Genomic DNA, 6,000 nt, shown 5'->3' with positions numbered 1-6,000 from the left:
ATTTGAAACCTAGTGGTTTTCCCTTAAAAGCAAATGGGGAATCCCCATGAGATCCCGGGAGTTACCTGAGCCCCTGCGTCTGGGATCACTGAGACCTGGCCCAACTCAGGATACAGAAGGACACAGATGCCAGTCAGTACTCCAGTTGGCTGTGAAGGGGGCCCAGTGGGGTGGGTGGTCTAGAGGGGTGCAGACCTCCCCTGTTCTCCTAATATGGACAGCAGAGGTGTGTGTCCCTGCATCGGGGCTGACCACACTCCTACTTGGGGTCCCTAGGATGCAGCCATCCCACACTGCAGAGTCCTGAGGGTGGGGTTTTGGGGTCTGAGCCCTGGCCCTGATCCACAAGCATTTCAGAAATCTGCATGGGGGATGGGCGGGCCATTGTAGCTGATGGCACAGGGATGGAATCACTCCCGTGTGTGCTGCGTGGCAGAGTCCGGCTCCAGCCACCTGGACACTTGCTGCCTGAATGTCACATGCCCCCCAGGTGGCCTGTGGTCCCACGCTCACACCTGGGGGGACATTTATAAGACAAGGCATGAGCTGAGAGAGCCTCGGGACAGGCTGTGAGAGAAGATGTAGGCAGGGGTGCTAGCTGAGTGTCTCATAGATGGGTAGAGGGTTGGTCTCTGTTGCTGCTGAGGCAGAACAAGAACATTGGGGGGTTGGCTCTTGGTGTACCTGATGTGTAGGACATGAAAAACTTTTCCTCTACCCTCTTATGTTCTGTACCTGGGATCTGCAAATTAAACTGACGAACAACAGGTTAACAGGAGCAAAAGGTTTATTATGTCTGTTTACAGAGCCCTTCATAAAAAGGAAGCAGAGACACAAAAAGACAGACTTAGGGACTTGTGTGCCTGTTAACAAAGGGTGATAAGTTTCTGGAGAACTGATGAGACAAAGGCAAACAGGTTTCAGTTTCTAGGGACAGGAAGTTTTGGGAAGGTAAATAAACAGGGGAAAATCATGGAAGACAGAGCTCATTTAGTGAGGTCATGCAGACTGAAGCCAGTACCTTCTCAGATGGTAAGATTCTTTCTCCCCTTCCTGCTACAGGAAGGGGAGGGGCACATCCTCACAAAGGGATCAGGCATATGGAGGAGGGCAGACTTTTTCTTTTTGCTGCTTTTCAATCATCTCAACTCAAAGTAACCCTTATGCCAAAGTGGCATATTTGGGGTGGCAAGTTCTGATCCCCCACAGCTGTAAACAAAGAGTTTCTAACAGCTGGAAATGGTACCGGTGGGTGGACCTCCCCCAGACTAGAGGGAACACTTCCTCACCAGAGGAGAGGGTCCAAAATGTTGGGGTGATGGCCAACACGCTGCATGGTTATTGTGGGCCCCAGTTCTGAGTACCTCATACACTTTAGCTCACGGAATCCACCCTACAACGCTCTGAGATGGGCACTATTACCAATCCTATTTTACAGAGGAGAAACCAAGGCATGGATGATGGGGTAACTGGTCCAAGGGTGGCTTGCTGGTGGTGGAGCTCAGGTGCAAAACCAGCTCTTCACCACTTCTCTCAGAGGATGGTGTCTGTTTCCTGGGGCTGCTGTAACAAACACCACATACTGGGTGGTTAAACGACAGACATTTATTGTCTCATGGGTTCCAGAGGCTGGAGCTCCGAGTTCAAGGTGTTGGCAGGGTTGGTTTCTCCTGCGGCTCCCTCTTTGGTGTGTAGACCGCTGTCTTCTCTTCCGGCTGTGTCCTCTCTCAGAGAGAACTAGAGCCAGATGGTGATGAAGACAGCAAGAGCAGATTTTATTCAGGAGCTACTGCAATGGGGGAAAAGAAGCCTCTGTATAGAACCAGGCTCCATTCTGAATTCAGCATGGGCAAGGGGTTTACAGCCAATGAGCAGAATGAGGGGGCAGAGATGGACTCTTGCTAAGAGTATACATTGGGGGTCAGCGGGGATTCTGGCTAAACTGATCTACCGGGATCCTTGCAATCAGACATCACCTGGGGGGGCGGGGTGGAGGATGAGGAACCAATCAGATATCCAGGGTGACCAGGTTTCTGGGGTGACCACATATCGAGGGAGGGTCTCGCTGCAGAGGAGGAGAGAACATCTTTTTCTCTGCCCATCTTGGGTTCTCTGGCGGGGGCCCCATACACAAGACGGGCCAAGGACAGATCAACAAGAGAAAGGCAAACACAAGTTCATTAGGATCATGTTAGTTCACAGACGCATTCATGATGTCGCACATATGCAGGGGGGCACCCACTGATGGTCACCCCAAGAGTGAATAGAACTCCGGCTTGTCACCCATCTGGGGCTGTACAAAGCAAAGGGTTTTGGGTTTCTTTTGAGGGGAGTAAGTTATGGGAAGGCAGCTGGAAAACAGTGGTGAACACGAGCATGCTTCGTAGGAGTGTGCATAGTTCATTTCTACATCTGCTTGTGATGTCCTTCAGGTTGGTTTTGGCTCCTGGGGCTGCAGAGTCCATGACAGTGTGTCCTGGTGCAGTGCTTATGGGTTTGTGTTTAACTGGGAGCAGCAGTGTGGGTCTGTGTGTAGGGACTTCGCTGAGGCCAGATTGTTTTAGCAGTGGTTGCATGCCCACCACTGGTTGCATGTACCAGGCTTTCCATTGCTCCACATCCCGCTGATATTTGATACCGTGTTTTTAATGTCTGCCAGTCTGGTAGGTCTACGCATAATTTTTTCTTATGGTTTTAATTCCCTGGGTTATTAGTAAAGTGTGCATCTTGTTGCATTCATGGACTATTTACTGTTTTTTTTAAAATATAAATTTTATTTATTTATTTTTGTCTGAGTTAGGTCTTCGTTGCTGCGCCCGGGCTCTCTCTAGTTGCGGCGAGCGGGGGCTACTCTTCGCTTTGCATTACGTGGGCTTCTCATTGCAGTGGCCTCTCTTGTTGCGGAGCACGGGCTTTTGGCACGCGGGCTTCAGTAGTTGTGGCACGTGGGCTCAGTAGTTGTGGCTCGCAGGCTCTAGAGTGCAGGTGTCAGTAGCCATGGCGCATGGGCTTAGTTGCTCCACGGCATGTGGGATCTTCCCGGACCAGGGCTCGAACCCGTGTCCCCTGCATTGGCAGGTGGATTCCCAACGACTGCGCCACCAGGGAAGCCCTGTTTTTTTATTTTTTTAAGTTTTAAAAATTGTGGTCAAATGCACATAACATAGAATTTACCATCTTAACCATTTTTAAATGCACATTTCAGGGAAGTAATTCACACTGCTGTGCAACCACGACTGCCATCTACCTCCAGAACTTTTTAATCTTGCAAAACTGAAACTGTCCCCATTAAACACTGACTCCCCATTCCCCCTCCCTCAGCCCCTGGCACCCACCATCCTACTTTCTGTCTCTATGGATCTGACTGTTCTAGGGGCCTTGTGTGAGTGGATCAAACATTATTTGTTCTTTTGTGTCTGGCTTATGTCACTGAGAATAATGCTGTCAAGGTTCATCCATGCTGTAGCCCGTGTCAGAATTGCCTTCCTTTTTAGGCTGAATAACATTCCATGGAATGGATGGACCGTGTTTTGCTTCTCCATTCATCCCTCAAAGGACACATGTAATACCTACATTAATTTCTCATGTCTTATAATATTTGTGGAATAACTTCAGAAAGTCCTATGAATCAAAAATCATTTACCGTTAACTTTTTTTTTTTTTTTTTTTTGCGGTACGCGGGCCTCTCACTGTTTTGGCCTCTCCCGTTGCGGAGCACAGCTCTAGACGCGCAGGCTCAGCGGCCATGGCTCATGGGCCCAGCGGCTCCATGGCATGTGGGATCCTCCTGGACCGGGGCACGAATCCATGTCCCCTGCATCGGCAGGCGGACTCTCAACCACTGTGCCACCAGGAAGCCCAGCATGAAAGTTTGAAAAACAATTAAAATAGCACAGGACCGAAGTTAAAACAGGAGGGGACTGACTTCTTGGGACAAGTGTCGGGGAGAGGAGACGGACCCTACACTTCTTTCTACAGCCCTAGTAGGTCCTGCGGACCCGGCTTGTTCACACATTGGGGGTCCACCCAACACAGCCATGGTGTCCTGACCGAGGTGGATGTGTGACCCTGGGTGCGGGGTCTGGGAAGGTGGGGTCACTCTCGTGTGTGGATGTGTGACCCCAGGTGTGGGGTCTTGGATGGTGGGGTCACTCTCGTGTGTGGACGTGTGACCCCAGGTGAGGGTCTGGGGATTGTGTGGGTCTCACCCCATCTACATGGGTCAGGTTCACATGTAGGGGGAGACGCCATATCTGCTCTTTGCCTGCAGTGTGTCTTGTCCCCTCTGAGATTTCCAACATCTGAATTGAGGGTGTTGCCCTGATTAACCTGTGGTCCCTTTTCTTCTCTTAATCTTGTCATGTTCATATGAGGACAGGCACCTGTGAGCCGGTTGCTGCTCTGTTCTGCTGAGTGATCAGTAACCCTTGGTGGTATCATATTAATATCACAGCATATCACATAGCATATCTAATCCATGGGGGTCACACTGTCTGGGTTCCTCTGGACAGAGCTCAGGTAGCACAGATGAGCCCCCCTAAGAATGGTCCGTCATGTGCCATGGGAGGGTACCATGATGGCCCCCGAGGTGGGGGATGGTGCTTGGGCCTCACACATTTGTGATAGGGGAGTTGAATTGGAATCTCAATTAACAAGACATCATTTAAAAAATTTATTTTATTTTTAAGTGAACTAAAATACACATCAGGGACTTCCCTGGTGGCACAGTGGTTGAGACTCCGTGCTCCCAATGCAGGGGGCCCGGATTTGATCCCTGGTCAGGGAACTAGATCCCATAAGCATGCTGCAACTAAGGAGCCACAAGCCACAACTAAGGAGCCCGCCTGCCACAACTAAGACCCAGCACAACCTAATTAATTAATTTTAAAAAACATACAAAGAACTTTTAAAGGTCAAGAATCAGGAAAAAATAAAACACACATCACATACCCTTTACCATCGTCACCATTTTAAGGGCACGTTTCTGAGGCATCAGGTGCATTCACCTTGTCGTGGGGCCATCACACCATCCCTAGAACTTTTCATCTTGTAAAACCAAAATCCCATAACCACGAAAGTCTCACCCCGCACCCCCACCCACAGCCCTGGCACTGACGTCCACTTTGGTCCATGAGTTGTCGACTCCAAGGCACCTGTTTGAGTGCAGTCCTGCAGTTTGCTGTGAAGAGGTCAGTTTGGAAGAGCTGACTGTCAGTCTGAAGCTCTGCCTGTTTGCATCTGAAGAACCTGCATTTCGGGAGAGGGTGTACAAGGGACAGCGCACCTGGGGGTGCAGATGAGCCAGGACCTCACCAGCTGCCTGTGGTGCCTTCCGGTCCCAGGCTGCCCTTCTGTGTCATCCCTGTCCCTGCTGGCGCCCCTAGGATGCTGGTGTCTGAGTGAGATTCTTCTGGTGCCCCTGCTCCCCTCCCGTCTTCCTGCCGGTTGGGGAGGGGGCTGCTTGTTAGGTGGTCTCTGCTCCTGCGGCAAGAGGGACCCTGCAGGGCCGACCCGCAGAGTGTGGGGTGTGATCCCAAGAGCATGGGGCCCTCACAGAACACAGCGTCGAGGTCGTGACAGGTGCTCAGGCTGCCTCATCACTGACATGGGGTGTTCCCGAGACCCCGCTCAGGAGGGAGTAGTGGGTGGTCTGGGACCCCAGAGGCCCAGTTCCTATTCTGGAGCTCAGAGAGTACGTCCACCTTAGGCTCCAGATTTACCCCGCGCCTCAGCCATCTCCCTATGTCCTGCCTTTGAATGCAGGAAAATGACTTCTACTGATCATTTTCCACAACATAGGCCTGGTCCTGTCAATATTAGCGTTCTTTAATTTAGGCGTCCTGGGATAGCTTTATAGGCCTAAAGAAGGAACAACTCGTGAGTGTAAAACATTTTCAGATGAAACTAATATTCGATGACTATCTCTTAGTCATCTTAGTTGAGATGCCTCAGCTCTTAGTTGAGTTCTCTTAGTCATAATTCTGGTTTTAGATCTGATGT

The sequence above is a fragment of the Grampus griseus genome, assembly GCF_964374135.1.
Source record: "Grampus griseus genome assembly, chromosome: 20".
NCBI lineage: Eukaryota > Metazoa > Chordata > Mammalia > Artiodactyla > Delphinidae > Grampus > Grampus griseus.
The sequence above is the reverse complement of the archived record's forward strand: the minus strand, read 5'-3'. Positions refer to the sequence as shown.